This window comes from Peromyscus leucopus, chromosome 18 (genome assembly GCF_004664715.2).
Source record: "Peromyscus leucopus breed LL Stock chromosome 18, UCI_PerLeu_2.1, whole genome shotgun sequence".
Classification (NCBI taxonomy): domain Eukaryota; kingdom Metazoa; phylum Chordata; class Mammalia; order Rodentia; family Cricetidae; genus Peromyscus; species Peromyscus leucopus.
Window position 1 is genome coordinate 38426942 of NC_051078.1, and position 16125 is coordinate 38443066.

The window sequence follows — 16125 nt, forward strand, 5'->3', positions numbered from 1 at the left end:
GTTACACCTTTTTAAAAATTCATTTATTAGTAATAGAGTCTCAGTAGGAAAAGGCTGTAACACATGTCATCTGTCTGAATTTTTTTTTTTAAAGATTTATTTATTATGTATACAGTGTTCTGCCTCCAGACCAGAAGAGGGCACCAGATCTCATTATAAATGGTTTGTGAGCCGCCTTGTGGTTGCTAGGAATTGAACTTGGGACCTCTGGAAGAGCAGCCATCTCTCTAGCCCCTTCCTAGCCACCCCTGTCTGAATTCTTAAATTGCATTCACTGAGCTTTTCAAGGCCGCTCATTCTCCTTCCTGCTTTGCGTTCCTGACTGTTGGAATTATAGGCATGTGCCACCACATCTATCTGGAGCAAAATTTTGTAGGGTGTCCTCAAACTCAGGATCCTTTTTCCTTGGCCTCCCAAGTTCTTAGGATATTGATAGAGAGCATCAACACTACTGTAGATGGTTGTTTGAAATATTTGCTGTGATCTATTATATAAACTTAATCTTTCAAAAGCAATTGGTAGATTCGACTAGATCTGGACCAAGGGGTAAGTGAAAAATAACCCAGGGGACCTTAACTTGGCCTTCTGGAAGGTAGTGCTAGTCATGACATGAATTCTACAGGAAGGCCAAATTTAGAGGAAAGGTCAACTTTGACTTTGAAAAGCTTTCAAACCATTGTGGCATGCTTGGTGTCCACTGGGACATACACATCTGGTGACTGGCCACATCCAGTCAGGTTGCCAAGGCCAGGTCTTCTCCATAACCGCAGCAAACATGCGGCCCAGACAGCTGTGACCCAAAGGCTCTGAAGCAAGCCCAGCTGTAAAGTGCCTGTCCCAGCCCATCTCCCATCCGGGTTGGGCCTCATTGTCTGTTTGGAAGCATGGCATTTGATAGTGCAGTGAGTTCTGGATGTAATCAGTGGTTGGCATACAGTAAGTCTCACGTACTCCAGTCTTGGCGATGAGGATACTGGAACTTGAGAGAAACTTAACACGGGAGTCTTTAAATAAGCTTAAAATGCTGGAAATACACGAGTATCTACAGAACAAAAGGGCTTACCCACAGGATGTCCATGGTCGACTGCCACCAGAGACTGCTGAGGCCCAAGACCATGGGTATGTCGGTGGTCCATGCTGTTGCCAGAACCCATGTGGAAGTCCATGATCCATGTTGCCCCAAACTGTAAAGGGCAAGGAAGCTGCTTTGGACAGAAGGCCATCAGAGAGAACTCTTGGTTTTGTTTGAGACAGGGTTTATCTGTGTAGCTCTGGCTGTCCTAGAACTAGCTCAGTATACCAGGCTGGCCTGGAACTCAGATCCACCTGCCTCTGCTTCCTGGGTGTTGGGATTAAAGGTATGCACCACCAAGACAACTCTTAAAATTATGATAAATATGCTCAATTGTAGCTCTCCACAATTGATGGCTTCTGGTGGGGGTACAGGTAGGGAAGGACTCTATTCTTTAAGGGGCTGGCCACTGGGAATTGGACCTTGCTTCAGTGAGTATATGGGCAACACCAATTGGACGTGTTTCTTGGAGTTGGGGGGGTTACAAGGGTAAGGAGTTGTCCTTGTTTCTTTTCTACCTTCACTCCAACACTAACCAGTGCTTAGCACATGGCCAGGGTTTAGTCATGGTCTTTGGGTAAAATCATATATACTCCTTAATGAGTGACCTTATTTGAGGACAAAAAGGAATCAAGAGGATGAAAAGCCTTGGAATTCAACAGAACTGTCTGGATGAGCCTGAAACTGGAATTAATAGGACCCAAGCTGAGATTTTTCCAAAGTCACTAGGGAGTGGAGCAAAGATCTGACTGAACAGTGTGAATAATAGAAAATAGCACGGACTGAAGCCAGCTACAGTGGTACATGCCTTTAATCATAGCACTCAGGAGGAAAGGTAGGCCTGATCTACATAGCGAGTTCCAGGTCTATGTAGTGAAACCTTTAAAAAAAAAAATCAAAAGAAAAATAGCCTGATACATATTAATATGTGGCGATGAAGTCAGTCAGACCCAGGAATAGAAGGGTTTGCAAAACTGGGTGTAGGCACACCGACTACCTTCCTGCTCTCTCCCACCTCGGCACTCAGGATGATGTGGGCATGGAAAACAGCATGGTTTGCAAGTATCCACTTGCCCCAGACAGTGGTGCAATTTGACTATGGAGTTCTGGTAGACCTAACTGTTCCATGGCTGGGCTCAAGCTGGGCCAACTTGGGCTTTTGGGACCAACTTCTTGTTATGAAGGATAGAACCAACAGTTATTGGCAGGGCAGAAGTTAGAGCCAGTAGCCTGAAGCATGAAGTATAGGTACAGTATTTGGCTCCTGGCTAACGGACCAGTGTGACCCAATGGCCCTGGTTAGATTGTTGATCAAGTTTGGGCTCCTTGAGAGTCCCTAAAATATCAGTCATTTGTCAGGTGGATGACAAATTGTGGTATATCCAAATAATACGCAATGAAAATGAAAAAATTAATAACGGCACACAAACATAAGGCACAAGTGTTGGTCATGGGTGTACCCACCACTTTGTTTTTAATGCCAGTGGTTTATGTAATAATCGATATCATCTGAAATTGTCCTATTTGTGTTTTGATTGACAAATTTATTCTCATCAAAATGTAAAGCGGAACACAGGTTGATGAATGAGCAACTCAAGAGTAGACACTCCACAAACTCGAGGCTTATTTATATTTATATGTCTACTCTCCAAGCTTAGTGTAACACATCACACCTAGAGAAAGGCTCAGTTGTTGCCCACTTACTGCATTAAGACTGGAGTTTACTTTGGGTGAGAATGCCCCTAACAGCCATCAATCCCACTGAAGTCAGAATTCAATTATGTTACTGGCTGAGAACCCCGGCCACCAAGTGCACACATGGTCTCTTAAAAATGCACAAGAAACAAAAGAAAAAAAAGAACCCCATTAACTAGGAAGCTACCTGGATTAGACAAGGGTTAGGGTGGGAGGGGAGGAAACTTCTCAAGAGAAATGGCAATCTCATCTCATTAGAAAAGCCACTACTTAAGAGGCTCTACTAAACCTTTAGTCAGTAAGTGTGTGTGTACAAAGGGACAGGAGAGAGACAGGATGCTTGGAGTAGGAGTCATTTGCAGATGCTTTCTACTGCGATCAATAAGGCCACCTGTGGGGTCACGGTAATTATTATAAATTACTTACGCCAGTAAAGAGGAAGTATCCTATCCCAACCCTGGCCCCCGCTGCTGTGGCACACAAGTGCCCTTTGTAGGCCAGGGAGATGAGCATAAGGGAGCTGTGGGTGACCACCGGGATCTTGGGCGGCGCTGTCTGCGGGAGGTGGAAGTTCAGTGTCTGCCAGCAGTTCTGTGTGTCTCCAGAAGATGGTACCATTGTCCTGAAACAGGCGTGGAATGTAGTGAACTGACTTGAGATTTGTGCAGCAGACCCTCTAGGGTCCTGCCAGCCATTGCTCCAGGCGTATTAGTTACCAAACCGGAAAACAATGGTTCCACATTTTGTTTTGCTTTTTTGAGACAGGGTTTCTTGGTGTAGCAGCTCTGGCTGTCCTGGAACTCAGTTTGTAGACCAGGCTGGCCTTGAACTCACAGAGATCCTCCAGCCTTCCGAAGAAGGTCATAGGCGCCCGCAGCATGTTGCTGCCTCCACTGAGTGTGAGGCCAAGGTGGTCAGGTGACAGGTGGCATGGTACTCTTGTTCCCGAGCTTCATCCCCATATGGTGGGAGCGATCCAGTTTTCCAGGAAAAGATGAGTCAGCAGAAGGGTCTTCCCAGGCTGAGCCCTAAAGCCAGCATCTTCCTCCTGGAACTGGATTCCCTCACCCTGTCAGGACTTCCCCACCCCCAACCACACACACAGACAACTTCCACAGCTCCGTTTATACCTGTGCATAAAGATTAATAGGATTGTTTATAATTACCAAAAACTGGATGGAAATTTAAAACTGTCAGTAAGAAGAATCTATAAATTGTAAAATATATATAGTAGGGTTTCTAGTATGAACAATAGCTACCTGTTAGGGATTAATTTCATAGTATTGAGCAAAAGAAGCAAGTTAAAAATAATACATTCTAGCCAGTCGGTGGTGGTGCATGCCTTTAATCCCAGCACTAGTAGGCAGAGGCAGGTGGATCTCTGTGAGTTTGAGGTCATCCTGGACTAGAGTGAGCTGCAGGATAGGCACCAAAACTACACAGAGAAACCCTGTCTCGACAAACCAAAAAAAATAAATTAATTAATTAAAATAAAAATAAAAACATAATACATTCTGTCGGATGGTGGTGATGTACACTTTTAATCCCAGGTCTATAGAGTGAGTTCCCAGGACAGCCAGGAATACTTTGTTTCAAAATAAATAAATTAATAAATTCTCTGATTCTATGCTCTAAATGAAAACCCAAGGGTAGAGGTGTCATTTGGTAGAGTGTCCTCTTACCATGCACAGGACCCAGCTTCAGCACCTAACATGGAGAGTTGGGAAAGGGGAACCCAAAAGAAAGTAGAGGCAAGAAGGTAAGAAATTTGCACATTTGATGTTCAGATTGTGATCACTGAGCACAAATCTGTCATCTGCCCAGGTTATAATGCGATGCTTCACATCCATACTTGTATTGAGGAAGTTGAGATAACAGCCTTAATCGCCTTGGTAGACAAGAAATCAGGAGAAAAAAGTAAGACACGACCCCGCTTTGTGAAACAAGATCAAGTGTGTATTGCTCGATTAAGGAAGGACAGCAGGAACTATCTGCCTGGAGACATTTAAAGATTTTGCTCAGATGGGTCGTTTTACTTTAAGAGATGAGGGGAAGACAATCACAATTGGCAAAGGTCTGAAATTGGTCCCAGAGAAAGACTAAGCGATTTCATCGATGCCTCTGCACCGTAATGTGCGAAGGTTGACTGCAATTTACTGCCCATTGACAGACTTTTGTCCATATTTTGCAGAGAAATTTCACAGCAAAAATCCCTGTTTTGTCAGCTTTCTCATGTTGAGACCTCAGTTATGGCACTCTTGAATGCATACTTCAGTTTCTTCCTCCCACTCTGCTTCTTGACAGATCAGTATAGCTTTGTAATGAGTGTATTAATTTCTACAATACTAAAATAATATATTTTAAATTTTGATTTCCTTTGGATATCTAGACATATTTGTTCTATGCAGAAATCATGTGTCAGTGTGTATATGTTAATGAAGACAACTAACATGTAAATAAAGTGTTCCATTTGAAACTTCAAAAAAAGAAGTAAGAAATTTAAAGTCTTCTCAGCTACAAAGCAAGTTTGAGGCCAACCGAGCCTTGACTCAAAGTCATCTTTAATAATAATAATAATAATAATAATAATAATAATAATAAAGGGGTTGGAGAGATGGCTCACTGGTTAAGAGCACTGGCTGCTCTTCCAGAGGTCCTGAGTTCAATTCCCAGCAACCACATGGTGGCTCACAACCATCTGTAATGAGATCTGGTGCCCTCTTCTGGCTTGAAGATGTACAGGAAGACAGAACACTCACACACATAAATAAATAAATCTTTAAAGATGCTGGAGGAATACACCCAGTGTTGACATCTGGACTCTGCATGTACATGTGATCACAGACACACACACACATTTAAAAAATAATAATAATATAATAATTGGATCCTAACTTGGCACTGTGACATACACCTTTAATCTGTGCACATAACAGACAAGGCAGGTGGATCTCTGAGTTGGAGGCCAGCCTGGTCTACATAGAGAGACCCTGTTTGTTTTATTTTGTGTTCAGCCTACATGTTTGTCTGTCTGAAGGTGTCAGAGCCCTAGAACTGGAGTTACATATAGTTGTGAGCTGCCTTGTAGGTGCTGGGAATTGAACCTGGGTCCTCTGGAAGAGCAGCCAGTGTTCTCAACCACTGAGCCATCTCTCCAGCCTAGAGAGACCCTGTCTTAAATAACAACAAGCCAGGTGATGGTGCACACCTTTAATCCCAGCACTTGGGAGGCAGAGGCAGGTAGATCTGAGTTCAAGGCCAGCCTGGTCTACATAGCAAGGTCCAGGACAGCCAGAGCTACATAGTGAGACTCTGTCTGGAAACAAATTACAGAGTTAGGTGGCAGACTCTTAAGTCTAGCACTTGGGAGGCTCATGCAAGAGGACTTCAAGTTGGGACCACCCTGAATTAAAATAGCAAGACTTTGTCTTGAACAGATAAAATACACTGGTAAGTCAAGTACAAGAAAAATAGTGCCTTGTCATCCCAAAAATTTATTCTAAAGGATTTTACTAAAAGGGTACACAAGGTGCTGCTGTATCAATTGACATGGTGAGTTATTCTGCTTACTAGGGGGGAGCCTACCAAATATGGCTTGTCGGTTGTAAATTAAGAGTTGAGTTCCTGTAGATTTTGTTTTTATTATATGCCGAGTCAAAAAATACTCTTAGAAATCCGGCCTTTGGTCTCAACATTCCGGAGACTGCAGCAGAAGGATCATTAGTCTGGGCTCCGTAGCAAACTCTCAACCATCCTGAGCTATATAGCTGAACTCTATTTCAAAACCAGAACCAACCTCCCCTGCAAAGCCAAAATTATTAGACGTTATGTTTATGTAATTTCAATAAAGTTGGTGCACAGGTAGATTAATATAAAAGTCAGTTGATAGGAAATTAAAAAAGAACCTTTGGTTATTTTGTTTCTATTCATGATAATAAAAACTATAATCCAGCTAGACTTGTAGAGGAATGAGGAGAAATGGAACCCAAAGAGAAGATACTGAGGAGAGATAGAGGTGGAGGGGAGCTGTCCTGAGCTGCAGAGGCATGGTCTGCGTACAGGATAAACACAAGGCTAGTGTATCATCACCATTCTGGGACCCAAGTGCCCATGGCTTCCATAGTCCTGTGACCAATCAGTCTTGACAGTGCACATGAAAACCTAGGAAACATTTGGTTTGGGTCCCACATCGAAATGGACAGGATATAAAATTCTCATCATAGAATTTACCCAGATAGATGGCCAGCCCACCGGTGCTCTGTGGTGTGTGAAGCCGCCACCTCGCTGCCTGAAAAAGTATTATTGTATGTTTGTAGGGGAGCAGAGGGCATCTTGATTAACTTGGTTCTCCCCCTTTTTTTTTAAAGATTTATTTATTTATTATGTATACAGCATATATGACTGCAGCAGAAAGGCACAGATCTCATTACAGATGGTTGTGAACACATGTGGTTCTGGAATTAATCAGACTCTGAAGAACAGCCAGTCTCTTACTCTGACTATCTTCCAGCCTGTTCTCCCTTTATGTGGGTTTCTGATATCAAACTCTCCACTTTTTCGTGGGTTCCATATGTCAAACTCAGGCTTTGTGGCGAATGTTTTTAATCTATCTCTGAGCCATCTGCAGGAGCCCTTATTAGCAAGTCATGTTCAGTGCTCACAGCAGGACTGTTTTCTGCTGTTTAGAAATTTACACACACAAGTTGGGGAAGATGCAGCCCAAGGGCTCCCCACCAACAATGAAGAAGAACAAGTTTGGTTAACTTTGGCTGTAGCTGTTTCTTTTCAAATAAAGCCTATAAAGTGTTCTGCTTAACTGTACATTTTGAATCGTCTAATTCCTTTACAGTAAGCATAGCATTCTATACTAGTTATTTTAACAAAATGTTTCACATGGGGATTGGTTAAAGAGATACTGGAGAACTGGAACAAAGAGGTTGGAGAACCACACACAGACAGACAGTAACTGAAGACAGCAGCTACCACCTCAAGGGAGAGGATGCTGGGTTCCTGGAACTTCACAATGATAAGAGAGGAGCTGTGGCCTTTGTAGAGGTGGGTACTGTCCTGTAAATGAAGTCACAGTTACTAAAGTCACTTTCTAACCACTTAGGACAGCCAAAGCACCCACCTTGGAAGAAAACATTTAGGACATCTAGAAAGTCCCTTGAAAAACGGACACTGGGGCTCCTGAGATGGGTTAAGTGGGTAAAGATGCCGCCCACCAAGCCTGAGCGCCCAAGTTTGATCCCCAGAACCCACTCTGTGGAAGGAGAGAACCCGCTGTTACAAGTTTCCCTCTGACCTCCACACTTGTGCAAAGTGTGTCTGTGTGTGCTTGTGCACAGACAATCCATTTGAAATTTGAAATAAGAAAGAGACACTGAAGAATAACTTTCCAGCCTGATTCTAATCCAGTGTCAGTAAAGGAAACTGCTGGGCAGGGATGTCTGTTTTAAGCTGAGTCAGTAATGGACTCAGTGGCTGCAAGGAAGGAATGCGGAGACTGTGGAGACCTTTGACCTTAGAGTTGGCAGGACAGCTCAAATATCTCTAGGGTGTGCTTGGTTATCATTCACACAGCATATGTGGAGGGCTGTCTGTGCACGTGCTGAGAATCCCTGGATGAGGGAATCAAATTCAAGTCCTCTGTCAGGCAGTGCATACTCTTCTCACCCTCAGAGCCGTCTCTCCAGCTCCCTCCTCTTCTCCCAGGCTTGGGTTCTAGGGTACCAGAATTGCTTGGGGAAGTGGATGATGCAAGAGCTAAGAAATGAAAAGTACAGTTGAGCCAGGAACGTGCTGGAAAGCCGGGCATGGGGGTGGCGCACGCCTTTAATCCCAGCACTCGGGAGGCAGAGCCAGGAAGATCTCTGTGAGTTCGAGGCCAGCCTGGTCTACATAGTGAGTTCCAGGACAGCCAGGACTACATAGAGTGAGACAGTCTCAAAACAAAAACAAAACAAAACAAAACAATGTGGGTTGGAGAGCTGACTCAGTGGTTAGAGCACTGACTGGGAATAGTACCTGGGTCTTCCAGAGGACCCAGGTTCTATTCCCAGAACCCACCTGGTGGCTCACAACTGTGTGTAACTCTGGTCACAGGGGGTCAGATGCCCTCTTCTGACCTCAAGGGTCCCAGGCATGCACATGGTGCATGACATACATGTAGGCAAGATGTAATGTGCACGCACACACACAAAAATATTCCCACCCACCCCCCTTTGTTTTTTTTCAAGGCAGGGTTTTTCTGTGTAGCTTTGGAGCCTGTCCTCTGGATCTTGCTCTGTAGACCAGGCTGGCCTCGAACTCAGACATCCGTTTGGCTCTGCCTCCTGAGTGCTGGGATTGCATGCACCACCATTGCCCGGCACACACAAATATTCGGTTTTTTTTTTTTTTTTTTTTTTTTTTTTTTTAAAGTAAGTCAAGCAGTAGTGGCGCATGCCTTTACTCCCAGCACTTGGGAGGCAGAGGCAGATGGATTTCTGTGAGTTCGAGGCAGCCTGGTCTACAGAGTGAGGTTCAGGACAGCCAGGGCTACACAGAGAAACCCTGTCTCAAAAAAAAAATAAATTAAATTAAAAAGTAAATAAATAAACCAAGCAAAACAAAAGTAAGAATATACTCAAAAGTGATGGGACATGTTAAAATACAGGAGCCAGCTGGACCTGGCTTCTGTGCTGGCAGAAATGCAGACACACTACACAGCTACTTCATGGAAAGAGCCTGGAACAGCGTCATCCTGGGAGAAACAAGCATAACTTGTTGCCAGAGCCGGTCCTTCAGTTCTCCAGCAGGATTCAGCGCACTTTGGAGAAGTGGATGATTCCAAGGCTTGAGGTGGAGAGAAGTGTAAGGTGAGCCTGTGACACTCTGGTGTGCCACAAAGTAAGGAAGAGCTTCAGAAACAACGGGGACATGTCAACAGAACAAAGGGGTAGATTAAAGGGTCTTCCCTGGCCAAGTCAGAGGCAATAGGAATATGAAAACATTAGATATTAATGCTCGAATAGATTGAGATCTGTATGAATGGATGGGAAAATGGAAAGCGCCTGCTTACAAAAGAACCCTGTAAGCATAGACTTACTACTGATAATAGGAAGATTTATGCAGTTAGAAAACTCACCATTTGTCAATCATCACGGTTAACAATTGATTCAGGTAGGAACCACAAGTTCGAAGTCAGACATGGTGCTTCATGCCTTTAATCCCAGCACTCCAGAAGCGATGGCAGGAATTATCGTAAGTGTGAAGGCAGCCTGGGCTACAGAGTAAACTTTTCTCTCAAAACAACAAAATAAGAATTATCTCCTGCTGCGAAAATTAATGAGTGAAGGGTTGATGAGCAGAATATTTCATGGTCTCAGAATTCTCTTCCCACAAGTTACCTCCCATGACAGAGGAAATGGAAACTTGTCATGGAGAGGCCTGGTGGAGAACTCTGCTCACCACAATTCCCCTCACAAGGAATGCAACACATCAATATCCAGTGCTTCTAGCAAATCACCCAGGCCTGCCCTTCGGCGTCATCCCGGCTGGCATACGTAATCTAAACCACATCTTTGAAAAAGTCACAGAAGCCAAAATAATCAACGTTCTCCACAATGTGGCCTGAGCTCCTGTGCTTTTCAAAATGCCAAGGCCATAAATGATGAAGAAAGGTCTGCTCCAGGCTGAAGACCACTAAAAGGGCGTGAAAACTAATGCTGAATGAATGCTACGTGAATTTCCAGAGTAGCGTCTAGACGGAAGAAAAGTAACTTTCATGTCTCTGTTTTGTCTTTTTTTTTTTTTTTTTTTTTTTTTTTTGCTATAAAGTACCATACCACCACCACCAAAAAAAAGTTTCTGTATGTATTTTATTTTATTTTAAAGACAAGTTCTAGGGCCAGGCATAGTAGCACAGTCCTTTATTCTCAGCACTGGAGAGGCAGAGGCAGGTGGATCTCTGAATATTCGAGGCTAGCCTGGTCTACAGAGTGAGTTCCAGGGCAAGCTGCACAAAGAAACCCTGTCTCAAAAAAACAAACAAAGAAAAAGAAGACAAGGCCTCAGGTAGCCCAGGCTGGTTATAGAGGGTGACCTTGAACTTCTGATCCTGCCACATCATCTCTAATGTGCTGGGACTGCAGATGTGAGCCTCTACATTATGTTGTATGTGGTATGGGATCAGACTGAGGCCTTCATGCATGCGGGTCGACAACCAGTCTACCAAGTGAGCCACATTCCCAGTCCAGCACATTCTTTTTGCTCATTTGTTTATTTATTTGTGTGAGACAAGATCTCACAGTGTAGCCCTGGCTGATCTGGAACTTGCTTTGTAGACCAGACTGGCCTTGAGTTCAGAGATCAATGTCCCTGCCTCCCAAATTCTGGAATTGAAAGTATATGCCACCATGCCTGAGTCATATTTTTTTAAATATGTTATTTTGCTTTACCTCGACCTGATTTATTTTCTGTCTTCACAGTATTTCTTAGAGTGAATAGTAGAGCATAACAAAATAAGATATTAAAAAATTCTTTCTTTCTTGTGTTTTGTGGTTTTTGAGAGTCTCACTAGGTAGCCTTACTGGCTTGGACCTTTCTATATAGACCAGACTAACCTCTGGCTCACAGAGATCTACTTGCTTCTGCCTCTCAGATGCTAGGATTAAAAGCATAAATCACCACTCCTAGCAGATATAAAAAATAAATGTGCCAGGTGGTGGTGGTGCACACCTTTAATCCCAGCACTCTGGAAGCAGAGGCAGGCGGATCTCTGTGAGTTCGAGGCCAGCCTGGTCTACAGAGCGAGTTCCGGGACAGGCACCAAAACTACACAGGGAAACCCTGTCTCAAAAACAAACAAACAAACAAACAAACAAAAAATCAGTAATAAAATTGGTACCACAGATGCGCAAGACACAGCTTAAGCTATCATGGACTCCATGATTACACAAGGGATGTGACTAGTTTTTGTCAACTTGACAGAAACCGGGGAAGAGGAGACCACAACTGAAGGTTGCCTCCATCATACTGGCCTGTGGGGGCATTTTCATCATTAATTATTGATGTGCGAGGGCCAGCCCACTGGGGTGGTGCCACCCCTGGATGAGTGGTCCTGGATTGCACAAGAAAGCAAGATGGGCAAGCTCAAGTAGAACAAGGCAGTTGCTGGCAGTGTTCTCCATGGTCTCTGCTCAGTACCTGCCTTGGATGAACTGTAACCTGTAAGCCAGATAGACCCTCTCCAAACCCAGTTGCTTTTGGTTACGGTGTATGTTAATTACTTTTCCATTGCTGTGGTAAAACACTGTGACCAAGGCAACTTGTAGAAGAAAGGGCTTATTTGGGCTTATGGCTCCAGAGGAGTAAGAGTCTATCACTGTCATGGAGGGAGGCATGGAGACATACTTCCTCTAGCAAGGCCACGCCTCCTAGACCTCCCCAAATGGCGCCACCAACTGGGAACCAAAGGTTTAAATGTGTAAGTCTATAGGGGACATTCTCATTTAAACTACCACGTAGTGTTCATTACAGGAACAGGAAAAGTAACTAGACAACAAGGAAGTCATACAGCAATTTAGACCATCCTAAGAATGAATTACATGTCCAGGTATATGTCCTTCAGATGTTCTGTCTGTCTCTGTCTCTGTAACACACTAACACACACACACACACACACACACACACACACACACACACACACTTTTTATTTCCAAGACGGGGTTTCTCTGTGTAGCCCTGGCTGTCTTGGGACTCACTCTGCACACCTAACTGGCCTTGAACTCACAGAGATCCACCTGCCCCGTGCCTCATGAGTGCTGGGATTGAAGACATTCACCACCCTTTCTGGCTATATACATGTATTTTCACATTTTATTTTATTTGCAGTAGTGGGGATCTAACCCAGGACTCTACTCTTGCTAGGCAGGTACTCTACCACTAAAATGCATCCCCATGCCTTTATTTTATTTTGGGATAGGAACTAACTAGATTACCTAGGCTTCTTCAAACTTGTAATCCTCCTGCCTCAGCCTCTCAAGTAGCTAGGATGACAGGCATGCCCCATCAGGCCCAGCTAATCACATCTTCTTCTCTGCACTCGGGAGGCAGAGGCAGGCAGATCTTTGTGAGTTCGAGGCCAGCCTGGTCCACATAGTAAGTTCCAGGACAGCCAGGGATACATAGTGAGATCCTGTCTCAAAAACAAACAAATAAATAAAAATAGAAAATTCATCTCTAAATTTTGGTTGAATTATTTAAGTAATGAATCTAATAAAACCTCATCCATTTAATTCCCATATCCAATCTGATCACTTTGACATGGAAAAACAAATTATCCAAATGCACAAATCACCCCGTTTAAATAGATTGAATAACTGGTCTACTTTGATCTTTATGTTTCCCTGCTTTGTAATTTAAATGAGCAATAATTTAAATATTTTTTTTAAAATTTAAAATTCTTGAAATCAAAAGGGAAAATCGTGGTTTGTTTTTTTTTTTCTACAATGTTTCAAAGCAGCACACATTATGGAAATGTTAAGTAATTGCTAGTGGCGTGCAGGTGTCTCTCGGAAGAATAAAGCCTGTCCGTTCATTCCGTTAGCGTTTGAAGTTGCTGTTCTCCAGAAGATATCTGGATTCTCTGAAGCTGGTCCATCCCAACTGACTGCCTCCCAAGTACAGAGACACAATGGCCAAGTGAATGGCTTTCTCTTGAGGTTCTGTTATTGTATGTACAGCTGGCTGCAAGTGTAGTGTGCCCATTTGTGGGCAGACCCCTCAGTATCTACAGCATAAAGGTATCCTAAGTGGGTTTTTTTTTTTTTTTGGTTTTTTTTGGTTTTTTTTGGTTTTTCGAGACAGGGTTTCTCTGTGTAACTTTGCGCCTTTCCTGGAACTCGCTTTGTAGACCAGGCTGGCCTCCAACTCACAGAGATCCACCTGCCTCTGCCTCCTGAGTGCTGGGATTAAAGGCGTGCACGACCACTGCCCGGCTGTGTGGGTTTTAATTGTGACAAAAGCACAATACGTTTCACTTAATAGTGGCCCAGATCACAAGCAGAAAGAAGGTGTGGACCCACCCTGTCCGCTGTGCCTACAGCTGGACAGAACTGTCTCTACTCCTTTTGGAGAACTTTAATGTTTTATTTATTTATTTATTCCTGGAATTTACTCTGTAGCCCAGGCTGGCCTCGAACTCACAGAGATCCACCTGCCTCTGCCTCCAGAGTGCTGGGATTAAAGGCGTGCACCACTGCCGCCACCGCCACCGCTGCCACCGCCACCACCACCGCCTGGCTTCTTTAATGCTTTATGTTATGTTCATTATTAAACATTTCCTTTTGCAAATTAAATTTTTTCTTAAAAAAAATTGTGCTTGCACCTGGAGACCTGGCTTTGAGACTGATAGCGCTGGCCGTTCTTCCAGAGGACCCAAGCCTGATTCCCAAGCCCCACATGATGGCCCAGAGCTGATGGTAATTCCAGTGCTGTAGGATCTGGCATCTTCTGGTCTCTCTCAGGCACCAGACATGAATGTGGTGCACAGACATACATGCGGGCAAAGCACTCATACACAGAAATAATTTTAAAGGAGTGTTTGTGTGTGCAAAGAGGAGAACTTTCAGGAGGCTTGTGGGGCAAGTGCCTTTACCCACTGAGCCATTTTGCAAACCATGGCGTGTGTATGCGCATGTGTGCGTGCGTGCGTGCGTGCGTGCGTGTGTATTTTACAAACAGCCTCTAGGTTTTCCCCCTACCAAATCTGCGGCTGTGTCTCTCTTGGAGCCCCTGGTACTGCCTGTCTCCTTTTACCCCTCGTTTACAGAATCAAGAAGTCGTTCCATTCTGTGTGGTGGACTGATGTGTGCGCCACGGCTGGCAAAGAGTTCATGGGAAGTAGGGACTCCTTTTGGTTTTTTGTTTCTTTGTTGGTTTCCTTGTTTTTGAGGTGCTGGATTCGGAACCCAGGTAACGTGACGCATAATGGGCAAATACCCCACAGCTGTGTTACGCCCCGACCTTGGGGACTTAGTTTTGGTAACTGAGTGTTTGCTATGGCAGATGAGGTAACTCAGGATGTTGTCTCCTTGTCGAAGTTCAGCCAAGCTTGTTCCCTGGGTGTTGTCCCTCATGTCCGTCTCCAGCCCCTGAGAGGATCAGATCTCAGGCACCCCTGATAATAAGAATTTCCTTGGACTCTTTTTTTTTTTTTTGAAAGGATTTATTTTGTATTTATGTGGATGTGTGTTTGTGAGAGAGCATATATGCACATGTGTGCGGGGACCCACAGAATCCAGAAGATGCTGCCAGCTTCCCTGGAGCTGGATAAAAGCAGCTGTGAGCTGCCACACATGGGTGCTGGGAATCAAACTCCAGTCCTCTGGGAGAGCAGCAAGCGCTCGTAACCACTGAGCCACCTTTCCAGCCCTTTACAGAAAAAAAAAATTAGGTTTAAAAAAATTGTTTATGGAGCCTGGAGAGATAGCTCTGCCGTTAAGAGCACCGGCTGCTCTTCCAGAGGACCCGGATTCAATTCCCAGCCCCCGCGTGGCAGCTCACAACTGTCTGTAACTCCAGTTCCAGGGGATCTGGCATCTTCACCCAGACATACATGCAGGCAGAACATCAATGCACATCAATGATAAATAAATCTTATGAACTGATGCATTCTAGAAGTCCTCATCAGAAAACTCTGTAAGGCCCGAGAGCAGCTGTGATTTCACAGGGTGCTTTGACACTGTTAAAACTATCTTGATAGGCTGAGTAATTATAAATAATATAAATTACTTCTCAGAGTTGGGAAACCAGCAGAGTTAGTGACTGGGACAGGGTGTACTCTCAACTTTCAAAATGGCACCTTCTGGCAGTGGAAGAAATACAAAGACCCACAGGTCAAAGTTACCACCTGACCCCTGTTTATAAGGCACCGAATCTGTCCATGAGCCCTCTTTGTTAGAGACATGGTCAGGGGGTAGAGACTACCTGCTGAGATTTCCAGGTTCTTGTTCTAGAACAAAGAATTGGCCCAGGGACACATGGATAGTGGCAGAAGTAGAGACCATTTATTAAAGAAGAGAAATGGGGGGCTGGAGAGATGGCTCAGAGGTTAAGAGCACTGACTGCTCCTCCAGAGGTCCTGAGTTCAATTCCCAGCAACCACATGGTGGCTCACAACCATCCGTAATGAGATCTGGTGCCCTCTTCTGTCCTGCAGGGGTATATGCAAACAGAACACTGTATACATAATAAGTAAATAAATCTTTAAAAAAAAAAAAGAAAGAAAGAAAGAGAAATCGAAGTGGGCCAGACAGCTGGGATGCTTAGAAGCCCAGATGTGCTAAGCCACAAGAGCTGTGAGACCCTTTATG